At 57.9% G+C, this 16034-nt stretch overlaps 10 non-coding genes across 10 annotated transcripts; 6 read left to right on the top strand and 4 right to left on the bottom strand.

Annotated features, from left to right (window-relative positions):
- Positions 1–231: 231 nt before the first annotated feature.
- On the bottom strand, positions 232–302 carry Trnag-gcc. Its single transcript has one exon. It is a non-coding gene; the product is annotated as a tRNA-Gly (tRNA).
- Positions 303–1106: 804 nt separating this feature from the next.
- Trnal-cag lies at positions 1107–1189 on the bottom strand. The gene has a single exon. It is a non-coding gene; the product is annotated as a tRNA-Leu (tRNA).
- A 449-nt stretch (positions 1190–1638) lies between these two features.
- Positions 1639–1710, top strand: Trnad-guc. The gene has a single exon. It is a non-coding gene; the product is annotated as a tRNA-Asp (tRNA).
- Positions 1711–2394: 684 nt separating this feature from the next.
- On the top strand, positions 2395–2466 carry Trnag-ucc. Its single transcript has one exon. It is a non-coding gene; the product is annotated as a tRNA-Gly (tRNA).
- Positions 2467–2898: 432 nt separating this feature from the next.
- Positions 2899–2970, top strand: Trnae-cuc. Its single transcript has one exon. It is a non-coding gene; the product is annotated as a tRNA-Glu (tRNA).
- Positions 2971–8478: 5508 nt separating this feature from the next.
- Trnag-gcc lies at positions 8479–8549 on the bottom strand. The gene has a single exon. It is a non-coding gene; the product is annotated as a tRNA-Gly (tRNA).
- An 800-nt stretch (positions 8550–9349) lies between these two features.
- Trnal-cag lies at positions 9350–9432 on the bottom strand. The gene has a single exon. It is a non-coding gene; the product is annotated as a tRNA-Leu (tRNA).
- A 461-nt stretch (positions 9433–9893) lies between these two features.
- Positions 9894–9965, top strand: Trnad-guc. Its single transcript has one exon. It is a non-coding gene; the product is annotated as a tRNA-Asp (tRNA).
- A 684-nt stretch (positions 9966–10649) lies between these two features.
- On the top strand, positions 10650–10721 carry Trnag-ucc. The gene has a single exon. It is a non-coding gene; the product is annotated as a tRNA-Gly (tRNA).
- A 432-nt stretch (positions 10722–11153) lies between these two features.
- Trnae-cuc lies at positions 11154–11225 on the top strand. Its single transcript has one exon. It is a non-coding gene; the product is annotated as a tRNA-Glu (tRNA).
- Positions 11226–16034: the final 4809 nt, after the last annotated feature.

Below are 16034 nucleotides of genomic sequence, written 5' to 3'. Positions count from 1 at the left end.
GACGTGGGCGGGGGAGTATGTCAGGAGCTTTGAAGAAGTGGAGTGGTAAGGTAGCTGTAGCAGAGCGATGGTTAGGGCGGGTGATGGCGTCTGAGTTGAGGAGAGAGGACTAGGCTTAGGATGCTGGGCAGGCTGTGGGTGACTGGGTTAGTGGTAGTCCGCTGTGGCTGTGCACCCTGGGCATTGGGGACTGGGGCAGTGCGTGCATGAGGACCAAAAGGGACTGGACTCTGCATGGGCCGGGAATCGAACCCGGGCCTCCCGCGTGGCAGGCGAGAATTCTACCACTGAACCACCCATGCCATGGCCTAGGCTGTCACCTGACTGCTGTCACAGACTGTGCTCCCGGACCAGCTAGCTCTTCTTTTTCCCCCTGACACCTAGATGCCGGGCCTTGGCCCCATGGACCAAGCAGGCGAGCTCGAGGGCCAGCACATGGACAGGAGAGTCCCGGGACCAGAGTGAGGCTCCGCGGCTGAGCCGTGCCTCTCCGCTCTCCGGGACGCCTAGGAGGTCCCACGTCAACCCTGCCTCCCCGTGCTGCCAGCCGAGGAGCTGGCGAGCCAGCGAGATGCGTGCCGGCGGTGCGCGCAGCACGGGTCGGCAGGTGTGCGCTGGCGACGGCCACCTGCGCACAGAAGAAGCCTGGACGAGCAGAGCCCGAGAGGATGGGCGCGGTGGGCTTCTCCCGCAGGGGCTGGAGGAGCAGGAACGAGCGGGAAAGGGGTGGTGAGCGCGAGGGCCGGGCCAAGAAGTGCGGGTGTCGGGTAGGGATGGATGAGGTCCTCTGTTGGCACCTGGCCGGCCGGCTGGGCTGGCAGGGTGCTCAGGACCGGCGCCCTCACGGACTCGAGCCTCTCCCCCGCACCTAATGGAGGTGGCAAATTTAGCAAGGCGTCCAGCACGCGCCGCTGCCGCTGCCCTCCAGTAAGTGTCGGGTGTTGAGAGCAGGGCGCTCCTCCAGGCCCAGGCGTGTGAGAGAAGGTTGCGGGCGTGAGAGGAGTTTGGGCGGCGCCGGAGAGGCGGTGGTAGGAGGCACTCACGGGTCTGGGGGAGTAGAAACGGCGGGGACGGGGGGGGGGGGGGGAGACACAAAAAGGCGAGGTTGTCAGGAGTGGGATTCGAACCCACGCCTCCAGGGGAGACTGCGACCTGAACGCAGCGCCTTAGACCGCTCGGCCATCCTGACGACGGGTGTGGGCGCGCGGCGGACCTGTCGCGTCCGGGCGCCCGGGCTGGTGCGGGTCTGGGTGCTCAAGCTGCGGGCGAGGAGCGGCGTCCACCGGGTCCACGTCGAGATGCTGCTAGGCGCCAAGTCGCTCCCTGTCCCTGTCCCGGTCCCGGTCCCGGTCCCGGTCCCGTTTCCGGTTTGGCTCCCCACACCACCCCAGCCCTGGCGGGATCACCCAGGAACCGGACCAGCGTCTCCCGCGGGCATGGGCGGGACCAGGGGGCTGGGAGGCGATGGTCGGACGTGGCTGCGGGTCCGCGTCCTGGTGGGAGGGGCGTTTGGCTGCGCCGGGGAGACTTTGGGGATGGGTGCGGAGGTCGGCGGTGCTTCGGAGGTGGGGAGGGTGGCGGGCCTTGGAAGCGCGTCGGAGATGGCCGGCCGACTCGGTGGCAGCGCCGTCGTCGTCGTCCTCGTTAGTATAGTGGTGAGTATCCCCGCCTGTCACGCGGGAGACCGGGGTTCGATTCCCCGACGGGGAGACATGCCAATCTTTTTAGCCAGACGGGCGGCCCTTGGTCCGTTGGCCATCCTTGCTTGCTTGGCCCCACGCACCAATGCCAGGACAGTGGTCCTCTGGCCCAAGAGCCGGGCTCGGGACGCTCACTGCCAGGCGGGCCCACATGCCTCCCGGCCGTCGGGTCCCTAGCCTGGCGCCTGGCCAAGGGCTCTACACACACACACACACACACACACACACACACACACACAGACACCGACGAGGCGGCCGGCCGTGTGTCAGAGCCTGCGGCGTGCGACCCTCGGTGCCTGAGCCACCGCTGTGCCAGGCGGCTCTGGGTGGTGACGTGCCCGCTCGGTGCTGTCCCGGCTGCTCCCTGGCTCCTGTGGCCCTCGTTGCGTGAGCTGCCCTGGCCCGGTTGCTGCAGTCAGGAGACGAGAGCGCCGCGCAGCACAGGCGTGTGCGTGCGGGAAGCGCGGGTGGCATGGGACGGTGAGGAACAACGCGTGCTCGGCGGCGGAGGCCCGGTTAGGGTTGGCGTGGGTATCGGTGTCGGTGTCGGTGTCTTCCTTGGTGTCGTCTTCGGCTTTGACTTTGAGGTTGGGGCAGGATGGGAAGACCAGGTAGGCGACCGCGACGTCGTCTCTGTCCGCTGGCTGGTGGCAGTCCCCGGCGTCGTGTGTGTGTGCGGCGTCGTGTCGGTGTGGCGTTGGTGGTATAGTGGTGAGCATAGCTGCCTTCCAAGCAGTTGACCCGGGTTCGATTCCCGGCCAACGCACAGGACCCGCCTTTTGCCAAGGTTCAGGGCGGACAGTGGCCCTGTCCTCCGGCGCCTCTCCGCCTGTCCCGAGACTGCACTGCGCCGAGGCCACACAATGGAAGGAGGTTCTAGACCTTTTGAGAGGGTGGCGAGCCGGAGGAGAAGGGCCAGGGCGAGGCGTCTTACCGGGAAGTGGCGACCGGCTTGCCGGAGAAGCGACAGAGGGCAGCGGGCAGCGGGCAGGGCAGGGAGGGCACGGGCAGGGCTAGGGGTGGGCACGGGCAGGGGCCGATCGATCGCATGGGCGCCCAATGCCAGCCGCGTATTGCCGGGCGGGCGGGCGGGCGGGCGACTGGGCGGCTGGGGCGAGCGGCTGGCTGTCAGATTGGCAGACTGGCTGAGAGTCTGGCTGCCCGCGAGAGGCGCGCACCGTCGGAGTCTGGCCGTCGCTCCCTGGTGGTCTAGTGGTTAGGATTCGGCGCTCTCACCGCCGCGGCCCGGGTTCGATTCCCGGTCAGGGAAGCTTCTCTTCTTCCTCTCTGCAACTCGCCCACTTCTTGACACCTGTCTGGCCCTCCCCTGCAATGGGGGCCCCACTTTCACCTTTCTTGCATTTTGCCCAACAGCGTTGCCGCCAGACCCTGCTGCTCCGCTCCACTAGTACGTACCTACACCCTCACTCGAAAACCAACAGCCTGCAGCCTCACCGGCGCTCCCTACCCGCACACTCACCACCCTTTTCCTTGATTCCCACTCACGCCCACCATCTTTTCCTGCACACACCAAATCCTCAGGGCCTGTCCAGCGAAGCCCCGTTGCGGCCCGACACACCCTGCCTACACACCGCCACTATCACACCGACGACACACAAACACCGGACACGCAGCGCTCCCTCGCAAGCTTCCGACCCACTCATGGAGCCCACTGAGTCTCCACCTCACTCTATCGCCTGCTCTTAGGTCTCCAAGAAACAGTCTTGCTTGCCCTACCTGCCACACCTGCATGCATCACACGCTCCCTGGAACCTTTCCTCTGCTCTTCACAACTGAGCGCCGACTTCAAGCAAATGCAGTGATTCGTTCCAGTCTACAGTGTGTGTGTGTGTGTGTTTGTGCAAATATGTCTGTCTCTCTGTTTTTCTGTCTATTTCTGTCCTTCTCTGTGTGTATGTGTGTGAGCCTAGGCATGTATATACGTATGTATGTATGCATGTATGTATGTATGTATTTATGTATGCATGCATGCGTATCTTGCAAAACTCCAGGGTCTCTAAGTGATCGTTTATGGTGGCAGTGTTGGTATGGGATCGGGAGGAGAGCGCGTGTCCGTCCGTGGGTGGGGGTGCTCTGTGGGGTGGTGTTGATTCCGTGCTGATAGCAGGCAGGGTGAATGCGGAAAGCACCTGGTGTGGTTCCTAAGCTTCCGCAACGCCGCAGGGCAGACAGTGCTCGACCCAAGGCGCGATTTCCTCGAAAGCCCCCAGAGCGGCTTGGGGGAGCTGAGGCCAAGCCTGGCTGTTTTAAGGCCGCTGTTTCTGCAGCTCCTTGTGTGCGCGGGCAAGCGGTGCAGGTGCCTGTGTGAGTCGGCAAATTGGAGCGGAACCTCTTCCCACCTAGGTTTTGGGTCCGTTGCCGGGTGGGTCCCCTCGGTCGTGACCCTGTCAACAGGTCCGGGGCACGAAGACAGATGGTGGTGTGCTTACCGCTGGGTTCAGCTCCACCTCGATGCGAGGCATAGTCTGTGCCCACCCGTGTGTGTGGGGGGGGGGGGGGGGCAGACACGCCATTTTCCCACCCGACCTCAACCCAGTCCGGCCCGGAAACCTTCCCAATAGAGGACACGGAGAGACACCCGTGTCGAGCTGGATCTGGGAAGGGTCTGTCCAAGAAGCTGCTGGGCCACTTGTATGGCTCCCATGAGACGGTCATGGGAAAAAAGACAACGGAGAATCCTACGCTGGCAGGTGTCCGAATGGGGCCGTCGCATGCCAAAGGCAAGGATCCACGCTTGCCTCTGTGCTCCCTGGTTTCTCCTCAGCTCGGCCCTTCTGGCTGGAAAGAGGGACTCTGCTTGGAGAAAAGGTCTCTCTAGCACGTGCTTGCGATGAACGATCGAATGATTGCTGCGGGACAGACAGCAGACAGGCGGTAGGGATGGTGGTTGGGGTGCGGGGGCAGAGCCGGGGTGGTTGTGGCCAGGGGCGTGCCATCCTTGGGCACGTGGTCCTGAGGTGTAGGGCAGCAGGCTGAGCACCTCCCCCACGGACAGCTACCTACCGCATCAGGTCCTGCCTCTGCTTTCCTACATACCGGGGCTGCCCTCTGTGAGGGACTTAGGAGCCCAAGAAACCAACACTTCTCCGCCCAAGCTGCTTTTGGTCGTGGTGTTTGATGGCAACAATCCCAAGCCTGACTCAGACTGAAATCGGTACCAGGAGTGGGGTATTGCTGGGACAGAGCCGATCCCGTGCTTTCGGGGATTAAAAGGAGCTCTTGGGGATGAACAAGAAAGGAATGGTTATGGTTCCAAAAACGCCGGCTTCTGTGCCGCGTTGGAGCAGGGTCAACCGTGCTGCTTGTTTCTGGAGAACTTGACAAAACCCTGCACTCATCTGGGAAGAGAGACTCTCAGTTGAGCAGATGCCTCCATGAGATGATGAGTGGTCTTTTTTTTTCTTTTTTAAAATTGATATTCAGTGAGCTCTACATTTTTCTCTGCTCTCCTCCCTGCCTCTCCCTTCCCCCCTCCAACCTTCCCCCAAGTTCCCCAGGGTCCCAATTTACCCAGGAGATCTTGTCTTTTTTTACTTCCTACTTCCCATATAGATTAGATCTGTGTTAGTCTCTCTTAGTGTCCTCATTGTTGTCTAAGGTCTCTGGGATTGTGGTTTGTAGGCTGGCTTTCTTGGGTTTATGTTTAAAAACCACCTATGAGTGAATACATGTGATAATCGTCTTTCTGTGTCTGGGTTACCTCACTCTAAATAACGTTTTCTAGCTCCATCCATTTTCCTGCAAAATTCAAGCTGTCGGGTTTTTTTTTTTTTTTCCCTTTCTGCTGTGTAGTACTCCATTGTGTAAATGTACCACATTTTCCTTACCCATTTTTTGGTCGAGGGGCATTTAGGTTGTGTCCAGGTTCTGGCTGTGACAAACAAAGCTGCTATGAACATAGTTGAGCACATGACCTCGTGGCACGATTGAGCATCTTCTGGACATATACCCCAAAGTGGTATTACTGGGTCTTGTGGAAGGTTGTTTCCTAATTTTCTAGGAAATCGCCACAGTGACATCCAAAGTGTTGTAGCCACCAGCTTTCATTCCCACCAGCAATGCACAAGTGTTCTCTTTTCCCCACAACCTCTCCAGCATAAGTTGTCATCAGTGTTTTTGATCTTAGCCATTCTTTCAGTGTAAGATGGAAACTCAGAGTTGTTTTGATTTGCGTTTGTCTGCTGACTAAGGATGTGGAGCATTTCCTTAAGTGTCTTTCAGCCATTTTAGATTCCTCTGTTGAGAGTTCTCTGTTTATGTCTTTACGCCATATTTTTTATTGGATTATGTGTTGTTTTGGTGTCCAATTTCTTGAGTCCTTTGTATATTTTGGAGGTCAGACCTCTGTCTGATGTGGGGTTAGTGAAGATCTTTTCCCATTCTGTAGGCTGTCATTTTGTCTTGTTGATCGCGTCCCTTGCTTTACAGAAGGTTTTCAGTTTCAGGAGGTCCCATTTATTAATTGTTTCTCTCAGGGTCTGTGCGGCTGGGCTTCTATTTAGGAAGTGGTTCCCTGTGCCAATGCGTTCAAGTGTACTTCCCACTTTCTCTTCTATAAGGTTCAGTGTGGCCGGCTTCATGTTGAGGTCTTTGATCGATTTGGACTTGAGTTTTGTGCATGGTGATAGATAGCGGTCTATCTTCATTTTTGTACATGTTGATATCCAGTTATGCCAGCACCATTTGTTAAATATGCTTTCTTTTTCCATTTGATATATTTTGCTTGCTTGTCAAAAGATGATGGGTCTTTAGTCGAACATGTAGGGTATTGTCTTGATGCACAAGTGGTGTGGGAGGGCACACGAAGGGAAGGAGGTGGGTGGTTGTCTCGCGCCGGATAAGAGAGCCAGTAAGCAGCCCTCATGCTAGTCCTCTGCTCCAATTCCTGCCTCTAGGTCTCTCAGCCCACCCTGCTTATAAGCCCCAAACCCCAAACCTCAAACCCTTGTCCCCTAACGCCCATGAACCCAGCCCCACCTTCCCCACCCATCCCCACTTCCGTAAGTGTGGCATTAAGGACCCCTAGGAAGAAATAAAACCGTCTCACCTCAAGGTTTCTCTAAGTCACACATTTGATCAGAATATGACGTGATCCTGGTCCTTACTCAGAAATAAATGTGCAGGAAACACAGCAGATGGTCCTAGGACCTGCTAACGGAGATCAGGCTGTCTCTGCTCCTATCCATTTCCAACGCCCCCTTAACCCAACGCCTCCATACCTCAAAACCACAAGCACCAGCAGCAGCAGCAGCAGCCAGGGTAAAAACCCCATCTCCAAGCCACCACGTTGGGTCTCTCTTGCTCTTGTTCGGCTACCTTGTTTGAGCTGTGACTGCCAACAAGAGTAAACTGAAGAGCCCCACTTGGTTCTGTTCCTGGGTTCTCTTTAGACAAAAACAAAAACAAAAAATCCCACAAACACACACACACAAAACCAACCTGCTTTGTTCACGACCACTCCCACTAGCCTTTGTTCAGGCTGGTCAAGGACTGACAGGTGGCAGAGGGCAGTCCGTCTCCTGTGGTGAGACAGGCCCTTTCTCTGCAGGTGGGCGGTGGTTGGGTCTGGTGACAGGTGAGTGAACGTTTTCCTTTGTGGTACCCACCGCAGTCGAGCACAAAGAGGATTAGGACTGCAGGAAGGGACACCCGGTCCAAGGCTTGGGAGGCCGGAGAAGGTGAGCAACACTGAGTCTGTGGACACCCTGAGCTCGCTGGAGCAGGCTTTGAGCCTTGTCGGTCAATTGGGCCCGGATAGGGAAGCTCCCTGGCCAGACGACTTGCCAATGAGCAGCCTGCACGAGCCTAGGTCTCAGAATGCCAGGGGTCAGTGCGGGACCTGCGAGGAAGAGCCATCTTGGCACAGGGGGACCTTCGATGGAGTTGCGCATGATTGTGCCTCTCTGGCCTGCGCGGAGTCGACTTCCCTGAGTTTCTGTCTAGTGTGCGTGTGTGTTTCTGGTGGGTGTGGGTGTTTTTGTGTGGGTGTGAGAGATAGAGAGAGAGAAAGAGAGAGAGAGAGAGAAAGTTAGAAAGATAGGTAGAGAGAGAGAGATTGGTAGAGAGAGAAAGAGAGACAGATAGAGAGAAATATATATGTATATACAGAGAGTGAGACAGAGAGAGACAGAGGGAGCGAGATAGACAAAGAGACAGAGAGAAAGAGAGGGAGAGAGAGAGAGAGAGAGAGAGAGAGAGAGAGGCCTCCTGCCTGCTGCTGTCGCCCGGGAGCTCTGAAGCTCTCTGGGCTCTCCAAGAGTTGCTGTTGGCTAAGAAATAGGGGAGAGAAGGCACGTGGTCCCCTGCGGGGCTGTTTCTTGGCAAAGGAGAAAGAACAGGGTCTGGGGCTAGGGAGGTTTTTGAGGTCCCGGCCAAGAGAGGTTCACCAAGTAAGTGTCGATTGTGGGAGAGCCAGGCTGTGCGTGGACGGCACTGTGGAGTGGGAGGCTGGAGGTGTGGGGTGTGAGTGCCGCGGGGTGGAGTTATAAGAAAGGTGGAGGCGCTGTATGGCGGCTGCGACTGTGTGGACGTGGGCGGGGGAGTATGTCAGGAGCTTTGAAGAAGTGGAGTGGTAAGGTAGCTGTAGCAGAGCGATGGTTAGGGCGGGTGATGGCGTCTGAGTTGAGGAGAGAGGACTAGGCTTAGGATGCTGGGCAGGCTGTGGGTGACTGGGTTAGTGGTAGTCCGCTGTGGCTGTGCACCCTGGGCATTGGGGACTGGGGCAGTGCGTGCATGAGGACCAAAAGGGACTGGACTCTGCATGGGCCGGGAATCGAACCCGGGCCTCCCGCGTGGCAGGCGAGAATTCTACCACTGAACCACCCATGCCATGGCCTAGGCTGTCACCTGACTGCTGTCACAGACTGTGCTCCCGGACCAGCTAGCTCTTCTTTTTCCCCCTGACACCTAGATGCCGGGCCTTGGCCCCATGGACCAAGCAGGCGAGCTCGAGGGCCAGCACATGGACAGGAGAGTCCCGGGACCAGAGTGAGGCTCCGCGGCTGAGCCGTGCCTCTCCGCTCTCCGGGACGCCTAGGAGGTCCCACGTCAACCCTGCCTCCCCGTGCTGCCAGCCGAGGAGCTGGCGAGCCAGCGAGATGCGTGCCGGCGGTGCGCGCAGCACGGGTCGGCAGGTGTGCGCTGGCGACGGCCACCTGCGCACAGAAGAAGCCTGGACGAGCAGAGCCCGAGAGGATGGGCGCGGTGGGCTTCTCCCGCAGGGGCTGGAGGAGCAGGAACGAGCGGGAAAGGGGTGGTGAGCGCGAGGGCCGGGCCAAGAAGTGCGGGTGTCGGGTAGGGATGGATGAGGTCCTCTGTTGGCACCTGGACGGCCGGCTGGGCTGGCAGGGTGCTCAGGACCGGCGCCCTCACGGACTCGAGCCTCTCCCCCGCACCTAATGGAGGTGGCAAATTTAGCAAGGCGTCCAGCACGCGCCGCTGCCGCTGCCCTCCAGTAAGTGTCGGGTGTTGAGAGCAGGGCGCTCCTCCAGGCCCAGGCGTGTGAGAGAAGGTTGCGGGCGTGAGAGGAGTTTGGGCGGCGCCGGAGAGGCGGTGGTAGGAGGCACTCACGGGTCTGGGGGAGTAGAAACGGCGGGGACGGGGGGGGGGGAGACACAAAAAGGCGAGGTTGTCAGGAGTGGGATTCGAACCCACGCCTCCAGGGGAGACTGCGACCTGAACGCAGCGCCTTAGACCGCTCGGCCATCCTGACGACGGGTGTGGGCGCGCGGCGGACCTGTCGCGTCCGGGCGCCCGGGCTGGTGCGGGTCTGGGTGCTCAAGCTGCGGGCGAGGAGCGGCGTCCACCGGGTCCACGTCGAGATGCTGCTAGGCGCCAAGTCGCTCCCTGTCCCTGTCCCGGTCCCGGTCCCGGTCCCGGTCCCGGTCCCGGTCCCGTTTCCGGTTTGGCTCCCCACACCACCCCAGCCCTGGCGGGATCACCCAGGAACCGGACCAGCGTCTCCCGCGGGCATGGGCGGGACCAGGGGGCTGGGAGGCGATGGTCGGACGTGGCTGCGGGTCCGCGTCCTGGTGGGAGGGGCGTTTGGCTGCGCCGGGGAGACTTTGGGGATGGGTGCGGAGGTCGGCGGTGCTTCGGAGGTGGGGAGGGTGGCGGGCCTTGGAAGCGCGTCGGAGATGGCCGGCCGACTCGGTGGCAGGGCCGTCGTCGTCGTCCTCGTTAGTATAGTGGTGAGTATCCCCGCCTGTCACGCGGGAGACCGGGGTTCGATTCCCCGACGGGGAGACATGCCAATCTTTTTAGCCAGACGGGCGGCCCTTGGTCCGTTGGCCATCCTTGCTTGCTTGGCCCCACGCACCAATGCCAGGACAGTGGTCCTCTGGCCCAAGAGCCGGGCTCGGGACGCTCACTGCCAGGCGGGCCCACATGCCTCCCGGCCGTCGGGTCCCTAGCCTGGCGCCTGGCCAAGGGCTCTACACACACACACACACACACACACACACACACACACACAGACACCGACGAGGCGGCCGGCCGTGTGTCAGAGCCTGCGGCGTGCGACCCTCGGTGCCTGAGCCACCGCTGTGCCAGGCGGCTCTGGGTGGTGACGTGCCCGCTCGGTGCTGTCCCGGCTGCTCCCTGGCTCCTGTGGCCCTCGTTGCGTGAGCTGCCCTGGCCCGGTTGCTGCAGTCAGGAGACGAGAGCGCCGCGCAGCACAGGCGTGTGCGTGCGGGAAGCGCGGGTGGCATGGGACGGTGAGGAACAACGCGTGCTCGGCGGCGGAGGCCCGGTTAGGGTTGGCGTGGGTATCGGTGTCGGTGTCGGTGTCTTCCTTGGTGTCGTCTTCGGCTTTGACTTTGAGGTTGGGGCAGGATGGGAAGACCAGGTAGGCGACCGCGACGTCGTCTCTGTCCGCTGGCTGGTGGCAGTCCCCGGCGTCGTGTGTGTGTGCGGCGTCGTGTCGGTGTGGCGTTGGTGGTATAGTGGTGAGCATAGCTGCCTTCCAAGCAGTTGACCCGGGTTCGATTCCCGGCCAACGCACAGGACCCGCCTTTTGCCAAGGTTCAGGGCGGACAGTGGCCCTGTCCTCCGGCGCCTCTCCGCCTGTCCCGAGACTGCACTGCGCCGAGGCCACACAATGGAAGGAGGTTCTAGACCTTTTGAGAGGGTGGCGAGCCGGAGGAGAAGGGCCAGGGCGAGGCGTCTTACCGGGAAGTGGCGACCGGCTTGCCGGAGAAGCGACAGAGGGCAGCGGGCAGCGGGCAGGGCAGGGAGGGCACGGGCAGGGCTAGGGGTGGGCACGGGCAGGGGCCGATCGATCGCATGGGCGCCCAATGCCAGCCGCGTATTGCCGGGCGGGCGGGCGGGCGGGCGACTGGGCGGCTGGGGCGAGCGGCTGGCTGTCAGATTGGCAGACTGGCTGAGAGTCTGGCTGCCCGCGAGAGGCGCGCACCGTCGGAGTCTGGCCGTCGCTCCCTGGTGGTCTAGTGGTTAGGATTCGGCGCTCTCACCGCCGCGGCCCGGGTTCGATTCCCGGTCAGGGAAGCTTCTCTTCTTCCTCTCTGCAACTCGCCCACTTCTTGACACCTGTCTGGCCCTCCCCTGCAATGGGGGCCCCACTTTCACCTTTCTTGCATTTTGCCCAACAGCGTTGCCGCCAGACCCTGCTGCTCCGCTCCACTAGTACGTACCTACACCCTCACTCGAAAACCAACAGCCTGCAGCCTCACCGGCGCTCCCTACCCGCACACTCACCACCCTTTTCCTTGATTCCCACTCACGCCCACCATCTTTTCCTGCACACACCAAATCCTCAGGGCCTGTCCAGCGAAGCCCCGTTGCGGCCCGACACACCCTGCCTACACACCGCCACTATCACACCGACGACACACAAACACCGGACACGCAGCGCTCCCTCGCAAGCTTCCGACCCACTCATGGAGCCCACTGAGTCTCCACCTCACTCTATCGCCTGCTCTTAGGTCTCCAAGAAACAGTCTTGCTTGCCCTACCTGCCACACCTGCATGCATCACACGCTCCCTGGAACCTTTCCTCTGCTCTTCACAACTGAGCGCCGACTTCAAGCAAATGCAGTGATTCGTTCCAGTCTACAGTGTGTGTGTGTGTGTGTTTGTGCAAATATGTCTGTCTCTCTGTTTTTCTGTCTATTTCTGTCCTTCTCTGTGTGTATGTGTGTGAGCCTAGGCATGTATATACGTATGTATGTATGCATGTATGTATGTATGTATTTATGTATGCATGCATGCGTATCTTGCAAAACTCCAGGGTCTCTAAGTGATCGTTTATGGTGGCAGTGTTGGTATGGGATCGGGAGGAGAGCGCGTGTCCGTCCGTGGGTGGGGGTGCTCTGTGGGGTGGTGTTGATTCCGTGCTGATAGCAGGCAGGGTGAATGCGGAAAGCACCTGGTGTGGTTCCTAAGCTTCCGCAACGCCGCAGGGCAGACAGTGCTCGACCCAAGGCGCGATTTCCTCGAAAGCCCCCAGAGCGGCTTGGGGGAGCTGAGGCCAAGCCTGGCTGTTTTAAGGCCGCTGTTTCTGCAGCTCCTTGTGTGCGCGGGCAAGCGGTGCAGGTGCCTGTGTGAGTCGGCAAATTGGAGCGGAACCTCTTCCCACCTAGGTTTTGGGTCCGTTGCCGGGTGGGTCCCCTCGGTCGTGACCCTGTCAACAGGTCCGGGGCACGAAGACAGATGGTGGTGTGCTTACCGCTGGGTTCAGCTCCACCTCGATGCGAGGCATAGTCTGTGCCCACCCGTGTGTGGGGGGGGGGGGGGGGGGCAGACACGCCATTTTCCCACCCGACCTCAACCCAGTCCGGCCCGGAAACCTTCCCAATAGAGGACACGGAGAGACACCCGTGTCGAGCTGGATCTGGGAAGGGTCTGTCCAAGAAGCTGCTGGGCCACTTGTATGGCTCCCATGAGACGGTCATGGGAAAAAAGACAACGGAGAATCCTACGCTGGCAGGTGTCCGAATGGGGCCGTCGCATGCCAAAGGCAAGGATCCACGCTTGCCTCTGTGCTCCCTGGTTTCTCCTCAGCTCGGCCCTTCTGGCTGGAAAGAGGGACTCTGCTTGGAGAAAAGGTCTCTCTAGCACGTGCTTGCGATGAACGATCGAATGATTGCTGCGGGACAGACAGCAGACAGGCGGTAGGGATGGTGGTTGGGGTGCGGGGGCAGAGCCGGGGTGGTTGTGGCCAGGGGCGTGCCATCCTTGGGCACGTGGTCCTGAGGTGTAGGGCAGCAGGCTGAGCACCTCCCCCACGGACAGCTACCTACCGCATCAGGTCCTGCCTCTGCTTTCCTACATACCGGGGCTGCCCTCTGTGAGGGACTTAGGAGCCCAAGAAACCAACACTTCTCCGCCCAAGCTGCTTTTGGTCGTGGTGTTTGATGGCAACAATCCCAAGCCTGACTCAGACTGAAATCGGTACCAGGAGTGGGGTATTGCTGGGACAGAGCCGATCCCGTGCTTTCGGGGATTAAAAGGAGCTCTTGGGGATGAACAAGAAAGGAATGGTTATGGTTCCAAAAACGCCGGCTTCTGTGCCGCGTTGGAGCAGGGTCAACCGTGCTGCTTGTTTCTGGAGAACTTGACAAAACCCTGCACTCATCTGGGAAGAGAGACTCTCAGTTGAGCAGATGCCTCCATGAGATGATGAGTGGTCTTTTTTTTTCTTTTTTAAAATTGATATTCAGTGAGCTCTACATTTTTCTCTGCTCTCCTCCCTGCCTCTCCCTTCCCCCCTCCAACCTTCCCCCAAGTTCCCCAGGGTCCCAATTTACCCAGGAGATCTTGTCTTTTTTTACTTCCTACTTCCCATATAGATTAGATCTGTGTTAGTCTCTCTTAGTGTCCTCATTGTTGTCTAAGGTCTCTGGGATTGTGGTTTGTAGGCTGGCTTTCTTGGGTTTATGTTTAAAAACCACCTATGAGTGAATACATGTGATAATCGTCTTTCTGTGTCTGGGTTACCTCACTCTAAATAACGTTTTCTAGCTCCATCCATTTTCCTGCAAAATTCAAGCTGTCGGGTTTTTTTTTTTTTTTCCCTTTCTGCTGTGTAGTACTCCATTGTGTAAATGTACCACATTTTCCTTACCCATTTTTTGGTCGAGGGGCATTTAGGTTGTGTCCAGGTTCTGGCTGTGACAAACAAAGCTGCTATGAACATAGTTGAGCACATGACCTCGTGGCACGATTGAGCATCTTCTGGACATATACCCCAAAGTGGTATTACTGGGTCTTGTGGAAGGTTGTTTCCTAATTTTCTAGGAAATCGCCACAGTGACATCCAAAGTGTTGTAGCCACCAGCTTTCATTCCCACCAGCAATGCACAAGTGTTCTCTTTTCCCCACAACCTCTCCAGCATAAGTTGTCATCAGTGTTTTTGATCTTAGCCATTCTTTCAGTGTAAGATGGAAACTCAGAGTTGTTTTGATTTGCGTTTGTCTGCTGACTAAGGATGTGGAGCATTTCCTTAAGTGTCTTTCAGCCATTTTAGATTCCTCTGTTGAGAGTTCTCTGTTTATGTCTTTACGCCATATTTTTTATTGGATTATGTGTTGTTTTGGTGTCCAATTTCTTGAGTCCTTTGTATATTTTGGAGGTCAGACCTCTGTCTGATGTGGGGTTAGTGAAGATCTTTTCCCATTCTGTAGGCTGTCATTTTGTCTTGTTGATCGCGTCCCTTGCTTTACAGAAGGTTTTCAGTTTCAGGAGGTCCCATTTATTAATTGTTTCTCTCAGGGTCTGTGCGGCTGGGCTTCTATTTAGGAAGTGGTTCCCTGTGTTAGGTTTCTCTAAGTCACACATTTGATCAGAATATCACGTGATCCTGGTCCTTACTCAGAAATAAATGTGCAGGAAACACAGCAGATGGTCGAAGGACCTGTTGGCAGAGATCAAGCTGTCTCTGCTCCTATTTATTTCCAACGTCCCCTCAACACAAAGACCCCATACCTCAACACCACCAGGACCACCACCACCACCACCAGCAGCAGCAGCAGCAGCAGCAGCAGCAGCAGCAGCAGAAGCAGCAGCAGCAACACCCAGGTTAAAAACCCCATCTCCAAGCCACCACATAGTGTCTCTCTTGGTCTTGCTCGGCTACCTTGTTTGAGCTGTGACGGCCAACAAGAGTCAACTGAATAACCCCACTTAGTTCTGTTCCTGGGTTCTCTTTAGGAAAAAGAAAAAAGCTGCCGTGTTCACGACCACTCCCACTCGCCTTTGTTCAGGCTGGTCAAGGACTGACAGGTGGCAGAGGACAGTCCATCTCCTGTGGTGAGACAGGCCCTTTCTCTGCCGGTGGGCGGTGGTTGGGTCTGGTGACAGGTGAGTGAACGTTTTCCTTTGTGGTACCCTCCGCAGTCGAGCACAAAGAGGATTAGGACCGCAGGAAGGGACACCCGGTCCAAGGCTTGGGAGGCCGGAGAAGGTGAGCAACACTGAGTCTGTGGACACCCTGAGCTCGCTGGAGCAGGCTTTGAGCCTTGTCGGTCAATTGGGCCCAGATAGGGAAGCTCCCTGGCCAGACGACTTGCCAATGAGCAGCCTGCACGAGCCTAGGTCTCAGAATGCCAGGGGTCAGTGCGGGACCTGCGAGGAAGAGCCATCTTGGCACAGGGGGACCTTCGATGGAGTTGCGCATGATTGTGCCTCTCTGGCCTGCGCGGAGTCGACTTCCCTGAGTTTCTGTCTAGTGTGCGTGTGTGTTTCTGGTGGGTGTGGTTGTTTTTGTGTGGGTGTGAGAGATAGAGAGAGAGAAAGACAAACAAACAGAGAGAGACAGAGGGAGAGAGAGAGAGAGAGATAGGTAGAGAGAGAAAGATATATCTATATATACATGTATATACAGGGAGAGAGAGACAGAGAGAGAGAGAAAGAGAGAGAGAGAAAAAGAGAGAGATAGAGAGAAAGAGAGAGATAGGTAGAGAGAGAAAGAGAGACAGATAGAGAGAAATATATATATGTATATACAGAGAGAGAGAGACAGAGAGAGAGACAGAGAGAGCGAGATAGACAAAGAGACAGAGAGAAAGAGAGGGAGAGGGAGAGAGGGAGAGAGAGAGAGAAAGAGAGAGATAGGTAGAGAGAGAGACAGATAGAGAGAAATATATATGTATATACAGAGAGTGAGACAGAGAGAGACAGAGGGAGCGAGATAGACAAAGAGACAGAGAGAAAGAGAGGGAGAGAGAGAGAAAGAGAGAGAGAGAGAGGCCTCCTGCCTGCTGCTGTCGCCCGGGAGCTCTGAAGCTCTCTGGGCTCTCCAAGAGTTGCTGTTGGCTAAGAAATAGGGGAGAGAAGGCACGTGGTCCCCTGCGGGG

This window comes from Microtus oregoni, unplaced genomic scaffold, assembly GCF_018167655.1.
Source record: "Microtus oregoni isolate MIOR12 unplaced genomic scaffold, Mior012 000013F_ref0000133, whole genome shotgun sequence".
Taxonomy (NCBI): Eukaryota; Metazoa; Chordata; class Mammalia; order Rodentia; family Cricetidae; genus Microtus; species Microtus oregoni.
This window is presented reverse-complemented; position numbering and strand designations above follow the sequence as displayed.